The sequence below is a fragment of the Peromyscus maniculatus genome, chromosome 23 (genome assembly GCF_049852395.1).
Source record: "Peromyscus maniculatus bairdii isolate BWxNUB_F1_BW_parent chromosome 23, HU_Pman_BW_mat_3.1, whole genome shotgun sequence".
NCBI classification, from domain to species: domain Eukaryota; kingdom Metazoa; phylum Chordata; class Mammalia; order Rodentia; family Cricetidae; genus Peromyscus; species Peromyscus maniculatus.
Genome location: NC_134874.1, coordinates 49,700,909 through 49,712,527, shown reverse-complemented (window position 1 = coordinate 49,712,527; position 11,619 = coordinate 49,700,909).

Genomic DNA, 11,619 nt, shown 5'->3' with positions numbered 1-11,619 from the left:
GACCGTGTCTAGAGAAAACAAACAAACTAACAAACAGTAACATCAAAAAAAGAGTTGTTGGTTTTGATTTAAACTAGGTCTCACGATGTAGCCTTAACTATCCTGTCTACTCAATATGTAGACCAGGCTGGCCACCTCAAGCTCACAGAGATCCATTGTCTCTACCTCCTAAGTGCTGGGATTAAAGCTGTGCCCACCACACCTGGGGTGAAAAAAAAGCCTTTTTTAGAACCCAGTGTGGTTCCAAAGAGACCTGTGTCTCAAAAAAACACACAAATGGGAAGAGGGGCATTTTTATAACAAAACTTAAGGGAAAGCAGACATGAACGGCCTCTACTGAATTTCCATGGCTCTAGGTAGAGAAGCAGAATACTAAAGGGTAATAAAAATAGAGAAGGTTAGGGAGATGGCTCAGCAGACAAGGACTCTTGTAGCCAAGCCTGAGAACCTGAGTTCAATCCCCCAGGACCCACATGGTAGAGGAACAACTCCTTCAAGTTGTCCTCTGACTTGTACATGTGTACACACACACACACACACACACACAGAGAGAGAGAGAGAGAGAGAGAGAGAGAGAGAGAGAGAGAGAGAGAGAGAGAGAGAGAGAGAGAGCACATGTTTGGGTCCAGCCTACCAAGAAAAGCAGGAGGAGGAGGATGGGAAAAGAAAAGAAAGAAAAGCAAGCAGCATTTTGAAATAAGGGTGTAATTACATAATGAGAAGTACTTGATGCATCTGGGGTGGCTGGGGTGGTAATCAGGATGCTGTGTAGGGTGTAGGGGGTATCTTGAGAATACTATACAGTTACTGTTTTTGAGACTGGGTCTCAGGTAGTCCAGGGCAGCCTCAGACTCCATTTGAAGCCAAGAATGACCCTGAATGCTCCTCTTAGACCCACCTCCCAAGTACTTGGATGAGAAGTGTGTACCATCACACTTGGTTTATGAGGTGGTAGGGATCAAACCCAGAGCTTCATGCATGCTAAGCAAACATGGTCAACTGAACTATAGTCTCAACCCTTAACTCCAATATATATTGGGGGAGCAGATAGCACATACAACAAGTGAAAGCCAGGACCAGAGGCCAACTTGGTGGAGTGGGATCCAGGGATCAAACTCAGATCTCCAGGCTTGCCAAGCAAGCACCCTTGCCTGCTGAGCCTTCTCCCAGGCCTGAAAGCAATGTTTTAACATTCAGGAAGGTGTCATTTGTTGGTTTGGCTCACAGGTCTTAACTAGTTGACTTCCTCATTTCTCTCTCCCTTCCTCAAGCTTCAATTAAGTTGAGTATCTCTCAGGGGATGGTAGCTTATTTGGGTGGCCTTCTGATGAGCTTGACTTCCCTGTGTCTAATCATGATCACATCTGTTGGCTGAGTATCATCTACCTGTGGTACTTTCTGCCTTGATGATCCAGAGCCACTCCCAGAACTAGCTCCCTATGGTCTGTCACTCCAGCTTAAATTCCTCTCTTCCTGACATTCAGAGGGTTGCCTAAGTAAGGTGTGGCTAGAAGCAAGGGGCTGAGCTTTCTCCATTGGTAGCTGTAACCAGCTGGGTGAGGTAGTGCATGCTTTAATTCTAATTCTTCATGCTGTGCAGGCTAATGGATTGCCACTAACTTGAAACTAGCCTAGGATACATAGTGAGTTTCAGGTCAGTCTGGGCTACAGAGTAACACCCTGTCTCAAAAACAAACAAACAAACAATGGGCCAGTGAGACAGCTCAGTAGTTAAAGAGGCTTGCAGCCAAGCCTGAGTTTGTTACCCAAGACCCACATTCTGAACTCCATACATGTGTCATGGGGCATGCAAAAGCACATAAATGTAACGAACGTTGTTTTGTTGTTCTTCTTCTTCAGCAGTGACTTATTTGGTAAATGCATTTGCCTCCCAAACGTTAAGGACAGGAGCTCCATCCTTAGAACTCAAGCAAAAAGCCCAGTGCAGGTACCCCAGCAACAGCAGGTGGGAGGAGGTAAGTGGGTCCCTGGAAGCTTGTTTGTTAGCTGGCTAGCTTAGCTTATTTGGCAAAATCCCAAGGTACTGAGAGACCCTGCCTCAGCAAAAGGGAACTGTGACAGGAGATTAACCTGAAAGAAGCCCTTTGTCATCTGGGCTTCATCCCACCAACAGCTCAAGGAATATCCTAATTATCTAAAATGGATGGAGCAGGTGCCGAGTAAAAGCCCTACAAAGTGTTATGTGGTTCAAGACTCCCAGTGTGGGGCTTTCCCGCAGCTCACTCGCCCACTCCCACCCTCAGGAGTGTTCTCTCCTCAATAAACTGTCTCTGTCCCTATTTCTAACCATGTGTCCTTGGTCAACATCTTTGCTGGGGACACAAGAACCTGGACACTACGACAAGTGCTTGAGGGCTCAGGTCTACATGCAGAGCAGAGGCACCCCCAGTGGCAGACATCTGAGCTTGTCTTCTGGCCTCACGTGCACATGCCCATGAATATGAACACCTACAGAAAGCAAACAAAGAAGCCAAAACAGAGTTCTGCTCATACAAGATACAGAAATGGAAGAATGAGAAAAGGGGAAACCCTCAGAACCGAATGCCCTTCTTTGGACTCCTGATCCTGTCGTTCTGGACCTTGCCACCTCCCAGATCTGCTGACTGTCATCTGTGTGAGCCCCTGACTCCCCTCCCTCTTTGGTGGCAGGTCCACACACACAGCACCTTCCTGTATTACATCCACCTGCCCTGAGGCCTGACCTCCCACATTCTGTCTATGGCCAAGGGATCTTCCAAGGGCTTATTAAATCTGCTCTGTGTTTAACTGGAATTAACTCTCCATGGGCTGGAGAGGTGGTTCAGCAGTGAAGAGCACTGATTGATCTTCCAGAGTACCCAGCTCAATTCCCAGCACCCATATGGCAGCTCAAAAACATCCAAACCTCCAAGTCCAAAAGATCCAATCCTGGCCCCATGGGACCAGGCATACATGTGGCGCACAGACATATATGTAGGTAAAACACCCACACACATAATAATGATTAAACAACAACAACAAAATTTTAAAAATACTCTGCCTATGCCAACCAGAAGAGGAAGCCAGGCAAGTCAGGGTGCAACTGTAACAACAGCCACTTGGGAAGAGGTAGCAAGAAGTGAGGTTCACTTGAACTTAAGAGTTTCATTTAGACATCCCAGGCCACACAGCAAGATCTTATTTATACTTGAAGATTTTATAGTTGGCAAAATGGCTCAGCTGGTCAAGGCATCTGCTAGCAAAGCTTGATAACCCAATGGCTTGAGTTTGATCCCGGGGCCCACACAGTGGAAAGAGAGACCTAACTTCTGAAGGTTTGTCCTCTGACCTCCACACGCACACCATGGCTTGGGTACAGCCACTCACATACACACCAAATGAGTAAATAAAAATGTCATAAAAGGCCAGGTGTGGTGGCGCATGCCTTTAATCCAAGCACTCAAAGGCAGAGGCAGGTGGATCTCTGTGAGTTCAAGGCCAGCCTGGTCTACAAACTGAGTTCCAGAACAGGCAAGGCTACACAGAGAAACCCTTGCAGCATGAATTCTAATTGGTCTTAATAATAAAAACCTGGAGCCAGATGTCAGCTGAAAGATTGGTAAAGGAGCCAGCCACTAGAGAGACTTCTTACCTCCACCAAATCCTCAGCCTGAAAGGGCTGAGCTCCTGTCTCCACCCAGCCATACCACTTCCTGTTTCCTCCTCCCAAGTGCTGAGATTAAAGGTGCGTGCCACCACTGCCTGGCCTCTAGTGGCAAGCTCTGCACTCTGATCTCCAGGAAAGCTTTATTTGTGAAAGCACAAACAAAATATCACATTTCCCCTTTTTGTCTAAAATTAAAAAAGGTTATAACTAATATAAGATAAACTATATACAATAAGTACAATAACTATGTGCAATATATACAGGTAATAAATACACCAACAATGTCTAGTCCATTAACATGTGATAAATTCAGAGAAAATACTCCATTGTTTATTCTATCTTGGTGAGTCCAAAAAGTTGTAATTAATTCACTTTCTAGTCTAACTTGCATTACCAAAACTATCTTTTAATCTCTCTCAACCTTATACACTTTACACCTCTAGTGAATTTCTTTTTTGAATCTGGTAGCAAGGAAATCTATAACTATAAAGTTCTCAAATCCATCAGATACCCGAGAAGGAAATAATATTACCTGAGTAAGCAGGAAGTGCAATCAAGTGACTTCTAAAATAATGTGAGAAATAACAGAAGCAGCTGGCTGCCTGGACAGTCGCTCAAGGTTCCTCTGTAATGTTGGAACATCCAACTTCAGCCTACAGGCCTAGTATATCTTACAGACTTTTCTATAAAGCAGGATATTTGAAAGGCTGTCCTACCTTGTCTTGTCAGAGTTCAGCAGTTCTTTCTTTTGTGTCCTGCTTGTCCCATTTGGACAGCATACTGTCAGCAGTTGAGGCAAGGGCAATTTTTTTTGCCCAGTGGTTAACTTTTGCCACAAAGAAAGTAAACTCCATATGGAGTTTCTTCAATGCCCATCATCTTTGCTGAAGTAGATTGGTGCTACTAGGAGCAGGCATGTCTCATTGTCATAAAAAAAAGAAGAACTTATGTTATTAAATATATTAAATGCCATGTTCTGTAGATCTCTGAAGTGTTTGAATACCACTTGTCTACCTAAAATATATCTGTTTGACCTTGAAAACATACCTAACATGACTACAAGTTTAATTGTAATAGATGACTAACTACTAACCTGCATTTCTTTATTATCCTAAATAGTTGGTAATAACTTTCAAGAACTAGAAATTTGCATTATATTGTTAAATGAGTTGTATAACACCTTGAACAAGAGTAGAAATAAATGTGCAGTATGTGCTAACAAAAATAATCTCAAATCTGTATCAATATACAAAGATCCATATCAATGTAAAATATTTAAAACTAGTAGTTGCTTTTTTGGTTTAAAAGTAGATTTAATAATCTACCTTTTTATCCTATTTCTATATCCCCCTCTTTTTCTTTTCAGAGTAGATTCAATAATCTACCCTTATATCCTATCATATCTATATCCCTCCTTTTTTCTTTTCAAAACAAGAACTCTGAATCTAAACATTTTTGTGTTTCAGCTTTTTCCCTGACCATTCATTACCAATAACAACTTGTAACCAACCCCCCTAAACAATGACAAATATCCATAACCCAATGAAAGACCAAAAACCACCCATTCCACCTCTTGGGAATGTGGATGTCATGTTCTTAAATTAACTTCCTGCTGTCTGGGGGTGATGGCATCTTTAGGAGATCCTGAAAAGAAAAATCAGGGTTAATTGTCAAGTCCTGGGAGAGGTAGCTGTATCATTTGTTGTCCAGTCTCTGCGTAATGGGAAAACACAGGGCTTGTCTCAAGTCCTTGATTGAGTGGTCTGTGAGGCTGGATCATCTCAGCTAGCCACCTTGAAATTGTCCTGAGCAGTTTTTAGTCCAAAGCCGATCTTTAAGTGGTGTTTGTCAGCTTAGTGACGTTATCATGGTCCATGTGAAATCATTGTTGTGGGACCCCATTGTTAGGATTCTGCCACTCCAGCTATATGACTGCACATGCCCAGTTCAGTAGCTAAGCAAAAGGTCTAACATCTTATGTCATCAGTACACTGTGTGTTTATGTAATGCGAGTGGTGTGGTCATACAATCTGTGCATGCGTGGCATAGCTCCGTAAGCCCATCTGTGCATGTGCAGGGGAATCCTTAGAAGCTGGATACAGACTCCTCCCCTCTCTCTTCTGCTCACTCCTCCTCCCCCCTCTCTCCCTTTTTCTCATGTGTCTCTTCCACAGGCCTGGCCATGCTCTCTTCTGTCCCCACCCCCCAACAAAGCTCTGGTATTTGGGTTTTGTCTTTCCTTGTGACTTTCTCACATGGTAACAGCGCCACATATTTAAAACTAACATCCACCATCCTTTGGGAGATGTCAAAAGTTGCTGTTAGGCATGGTCATGATTCACTGCAGAAAAATATTAGAGACTCAAACCCAAAATCATGTACAGGAAGCTAGATGAAGCCTTTTTTCTAGAATTAGTTAGTACTCTATATGACCATTAATATCATAACAAAAAATTTAATATATATATGTGTGTGTGTATATATGTTATAAATTTTGAGATAATATTCATACCTTAAGAAAAGCTTTAAGGAGTCAAAATAAAACCAAAGATCATGAGATTAGTAGCAATAGAATAATCTCTAATTTTGGTTTTTCTTCTGTCCCATATCAGGTGATTCTTTTGATGATACAGAGATTTTGCATTTTTCCTCTAACAAGCATGCTTGGGTTGGTTTAAGGAAGGAGAGAGCCACATTCCAACTCCAAAGCCAGCTTTAATTTTTAATTGAGACTACAAAAAGATCATTTGCATTATGTGCCTGTAGAGAACAGCAGAAACAAACATTTGGGAAGATTTATGAAAGTTTTATCCTGTTGGAGATATGATGTACCAATAGGCCAATTTACTCTTTTTCTTAGGACATTTTCTCTGGATAATTTGTTATTTTTCTTCACAAGTCTCCTTTGTCCAGTGGTCTTCAGATTCCTAAACTGGATGCCTTCACTTTCCTGAAAAGACAAAAAAAAAAAAAAAACCTTCCCCAACCTTAGTTTTGGGGAGGTTCCCTTTTGGCAAGTTATATCTGATCAAATGAGAAGCATTTGTTAGTTGTATAACTTAGTTTAGATTGAATGGTCGTGCTATTTGATGAACTATCAACCCTTCCAATCAAGAGGTCTCTCTTGTTCAAATCTAATCTTTATCAATTTTGATTTATGGTTTCTGCCAAATTTTTTGTTTTATTTTCTAAAGCTGTCCTATCATCCAGAGCAGTATGTTTTTGTGTTTGTTTGTTCGTTTGTTTGTTTGTTGTTTTACAATAGGCATTATGTTCTTTGATTGTTCTAGGAAGGAGTTTCCTCCACAATGACAAGAAATGACTGAACTGAATTTGACATGGGGGCCTGAGAGAGAGAGACCCCTCAAGGCATTTCCTGATGGCAAAGGGTTCCCTTGACTGTCCCTTGTTGATCTACATTTATTAGTCCTTTAGCATACCTTCTGCATACTCCAGAAGGAAGGGTTGTTCTGATTCGATTATTCTTAGAAAAACAACAACAACAACAACAAACCATTGTTTCTAGGAATGCCTTGTTTAAAATCCCTTTTTAGGTGACTTGTTTACCGCAACTCAAACACTTGACATTTGATTTTTCTTTAAACCTCTGGAAATCACCTCTCTTATTCAAGCATTACCATGGTAATGAGATTCAGTTGTATCTTGGATCCATTCCTCTAAGGGTGCTGATCTTGCCTTTAATGGCCTGATTACCCTTTTGCATTGTGCATTAGCATTTTCAAAAGCCAGAGCTTTATTATTTGTGTAGCTTCTGAATTTGGTATCATTCTATTAACTGCTGGAGTAAATCTTGGCAAGAAATCAGTGAAGATTTCTTTTGTGCCCTGCATAACTTTAGTAAATAATTCAATATTCTTTCCTACTTCTTCAATTCTGTCCCAAGCATTCAAGGCTGCCACAGTGCATAAAGCCAGGGTATGGTCATCATATAGAGATTGCCTTTCTATGTTAGCATAATTATCATAATCTCCCTCTCCATGAGGTTGGTCTTGGGAGATTTCCATACCTCTAGCCCTACTTCATTGTTAAATGGTCTTAGCCTCATCTTTCCACTACGTCCTCCATTGTAACTGAGGACCAGGCTCCAAGACTGCTGTAACCAAATCTCTCCAGTATTGAGGGATAATTCTATCATGAGTTGACCATGAGTTTAACAACTGCTTCTCAAAAGGTGAATGTATGTCATATGAAACTACTACTTCCTTGAATCTCCTCAAATCTAACATTTGCACAGGAGTCCATTCAGCTTTTACACGGTGCTGTGGATATCGTTCTGTATAAATAAAACACTGAATGGCCAGTGGCCAGGCAGAAAGTATAGGCGGGACAAGGAGAGAGGAAAATTCTAGGAAGTGGAAGGCTTAGTGGGGGAGACACTGCCAGCCGCTGCCATGACAAGCAGCATGTGATGATGCCGGTAAGCCACGAGCCACATGGCAAGGTATAGATTTATAGAAATGGGTTAATTTAAGATATAAGAACAGTTAGCAAGAAGCCTGCCACGGCCATACAGTTTGTAAGCAATATAAGTCTCTGTGTTTACTTGGTTGGGTCTGAGCGGCTGTGGGACTGGCGGGTGACAAAGATTTGTCCTGACTGTGGGCAAGGCAGGAAAGCTCTAGCTACAACACAGCCTTGAGGATATCTATCATTTGGCAGTTCTTGTAAGGTCACTGGAAAAAATTAAGGCTGGTTGTTTGAAAACCTTAGGCTGTTCCTCTTAGGCTGTAACTTTATAATGCAACGCTAAGATTGGTTCTCATTTAAATTCCTCTGACGGGGTTTGAATATCTCTATGATCTGTTTTGTTTTTTGTTTTCTATTTCTTCCTCTATAATCTGCTTTAATAAGTTTTTCCAAAACTTTTATCTTGGCACTCATATTAACCAACTTTTTAATGATAAAACAAAAATTATCAAATAAGTAATATTTATAATTGACATTACATAAATTCCATCTAAATTAATTATCCTCTCATTTAATTGCTCCACTTTCAAACCGTCCAGCATATTATCATACAGATACCTAACCCTCTCCATCATCATAATGATTCCTTTTTTTTTTTTTTTCTTTGGTTTTTCGAGACAGGGTTTCTCTGTGTAGCTTTGCACCTTTCCTGGAACTCGCTTTGGAGACCAGACTGGCCTCGAACTCACAGAGATCCGCCTGCCTCTGCCTCCCGAGTGCTGGGATTAAAGGCATGCGCCGCCGCCGCCGCCGCCGCCGCCGCCGCTGCCGCCGCCGCCACCCGGCAATGATTCCTTTTTTTTTTTTTTTTTTTTTTTTTTTTTTTCTTGTTTTTTCAGGACAGGGTTTCTCTGTGTAGTTTTGGTGCCTGTCCTGGGTCTCTCTCTGTAGATCAGGCTGGCCTCGAACTCACAGAGATCCACCTGCCTCTGCCTCCTGAGTGCTGGGATTAAAGGCGTGTGCCACCACTGCCCAGCTGTTTCCCATTTTTTAATGTGTGTGTGTGGGGGGAGGGTACTCTCCCTTTTAACTAATTCTTCCCTTTAGGAATTTCCAATTGTCTCACCAAATCTGCTGCTGCTGCTGATTCACATGTGAGGTTGACTGTTTCTGCATAGAACAGTAGAAGCCCAAGCAGGTTTCAAGGCAGTTACCTAGTGTGGTAACAGCCTGAGGAGGGGGTCAAGGGAGAGCCCACAACCCACTGGGAGAAAAGAAGCCAAAGAGCCAGCCATCTGCATGGGAGAACGTGGGAAAATAGATAACTCCTGCGGTTTTTGGAGCCCAAAATCCTATGGAGTTTGCTGCAGATAGGCTGCAACAGAAACTCAGCCAGCGGTGTAGTGACTCCGGCCTTGTGCAGCTCTGGCTTTTTCATGCCCCAAAAGTTGGACACCAGATGTAGTATGAATTCTAATTGGTCTTAGTAGTAAAAACCTGGAGCCAGATATCAGGGTAAATGCTGAAAGATCAGTAAAGGATCCAGCCACTAGAGAGACTTCTTACCTCTACCAAATCCTCAGCCAGAAAGGGCCAAGCTCCTGTCTCCACCCTGCCTTATCACTTCCTCTCTCTGCCCAGCCATACCACTTCCTGTTTCCTCCTCCCAAGTGCTGAGATTAAAGGTGTGCGCCACCACTGCCTGGCCTCTGGTGGCTAGCTCTGCACTCTAATCTCCAGGAAAGCTTTATTTGTGAAAGCACAAACAAAATATCACCACAAACCTTATCTCAAAAACCAACCAACCAAACAAAAGTAATAAAAAGAAGGGCTGTCAAGATGGCTCAGAGGGGAAAGGTCCTTGATGCCAAGTCTGACAACTTGGGTTGGATCCCTAGTAACCACATAGTAGAAGAAAAAAACTGACTCCCACTGGTTGTCCTCTGAACTACACACACACACACACACACACACACACACACACACACACGCACACGCACACGCACACGCACACGCACACGCACACACTCACACACCCTGGGGACCAGGGGCCCCAGGGAACCTCTGAGAGAGACAAGGAGAGGCATCTTTCTAAGATGTTTCCAACTCTATGAAGAACTCAGAAAACCTGCTTTGTCCTGACTTATTATCTCTGCAGAACATATTTTATACTAACTTGTTCCTTTTTGGCTCATGTGTTTTTATAGGATTATTTAAATAAAAAAATCCTAGTAAGTGTTCTGATTTTTGTTTGCTTTTTATTTTAATTCTTTTAAATAGGATCTCACCAGATTGGCCTCAAACTCATACAGATCCTCCCACCTAAGTCTCCTGAGTGCTGGGATAGAGGCAGGTGCCATGATGCCCAGCTAAGTGTTCAGGTTTTTGTTGTTGCTGTTTTGTTTTGTTGTGTATGTTATGGGTGGGTTCACATGTGTGCATGTGCATGTGTGTGTCAGAGGTTAACATTGTGTCATCCCTGATTGCTCTTTATCTTTATTTTTATGTGTTTGGATGTTTGATGTATGTGCACCACATGTATGCAGTGCCCATGGAGGCCAGAAGAGGGCACCAGATCCCCTGTGACTGGAGTTACATACAGTCACGAGCCACCACTTGGGTGCTAGGAATTGAACCCTAATCCTTTGGAAGAGGAGACGGTGCTCTTAACCACTGGGCTATGTCTCCAGTCCCTTAGTTTGTTTTTTTTTAATTTTGTCTTTGTGTTTGGGTGGAGTGAAGTACCTGCAAAGCCAGAAGAGGATATCATGATTCTCTGGTGCTGAAGTAACAGGAAGTCATGAGCTGTCTCGTGTGGGCGGTGAGAATTAAACTCAGGGCCTCTGCAAGAACAGTATGTGCTTTTAACTTCTAAGCCATTTCTCCAGCCTCCTCCACCTTATTATTTATTTATTTATTTTTAATCAGACTCTGTCATGAACCTGGAGCACATCCACTTAGGTAGGGTGGGTATCTGGCCAGCAAGCTCCAGGGAGCCTCCAATGTCGGCCCTCCTGGACGTGGGTGCTCAGGATCCCAACCCAGGTCTTCATGCTTGAGTGGCAGGTACTCTGTCAGCTGAGCTGCCTCCTCAGTATTGTTTTGTATTTTTTGAGAGTCTCAGTTCATTGCCCAGGCTGGCCTCAAATTTATGCTCTTCTTATCTGAGTCTCTAGTACTGGGACTACAGGCTACGCCAGCATTCCAGGCTTGTTTGTATGCCTAATGTCTATCTAGAAATCAAACAGCAGAGCAGGGGATGTAGCTGAGCTGTAGAGTGTGTGCCTGGCATGAACTTTGGGTTTAATCCCAACACCAAATGAACTGGGTGGGGGGTCACACACACCTGTAACTCCAGCCCTGGAGAGTTGGGGGCAAAAGATTCAGGAGTTCATGCTCATCCTTGGCTACACAGAGAATTCAAGGCTGGCTTGTGCTTGTCGCCTGGATTCCATCCGCACCATGACTAGCCTAGTCCACATGGAGAGTTCCAGACCAGCCAGAGCTCTGTAGTGAAATCCTGTCTCAAAAAAGGGGAAGGGACA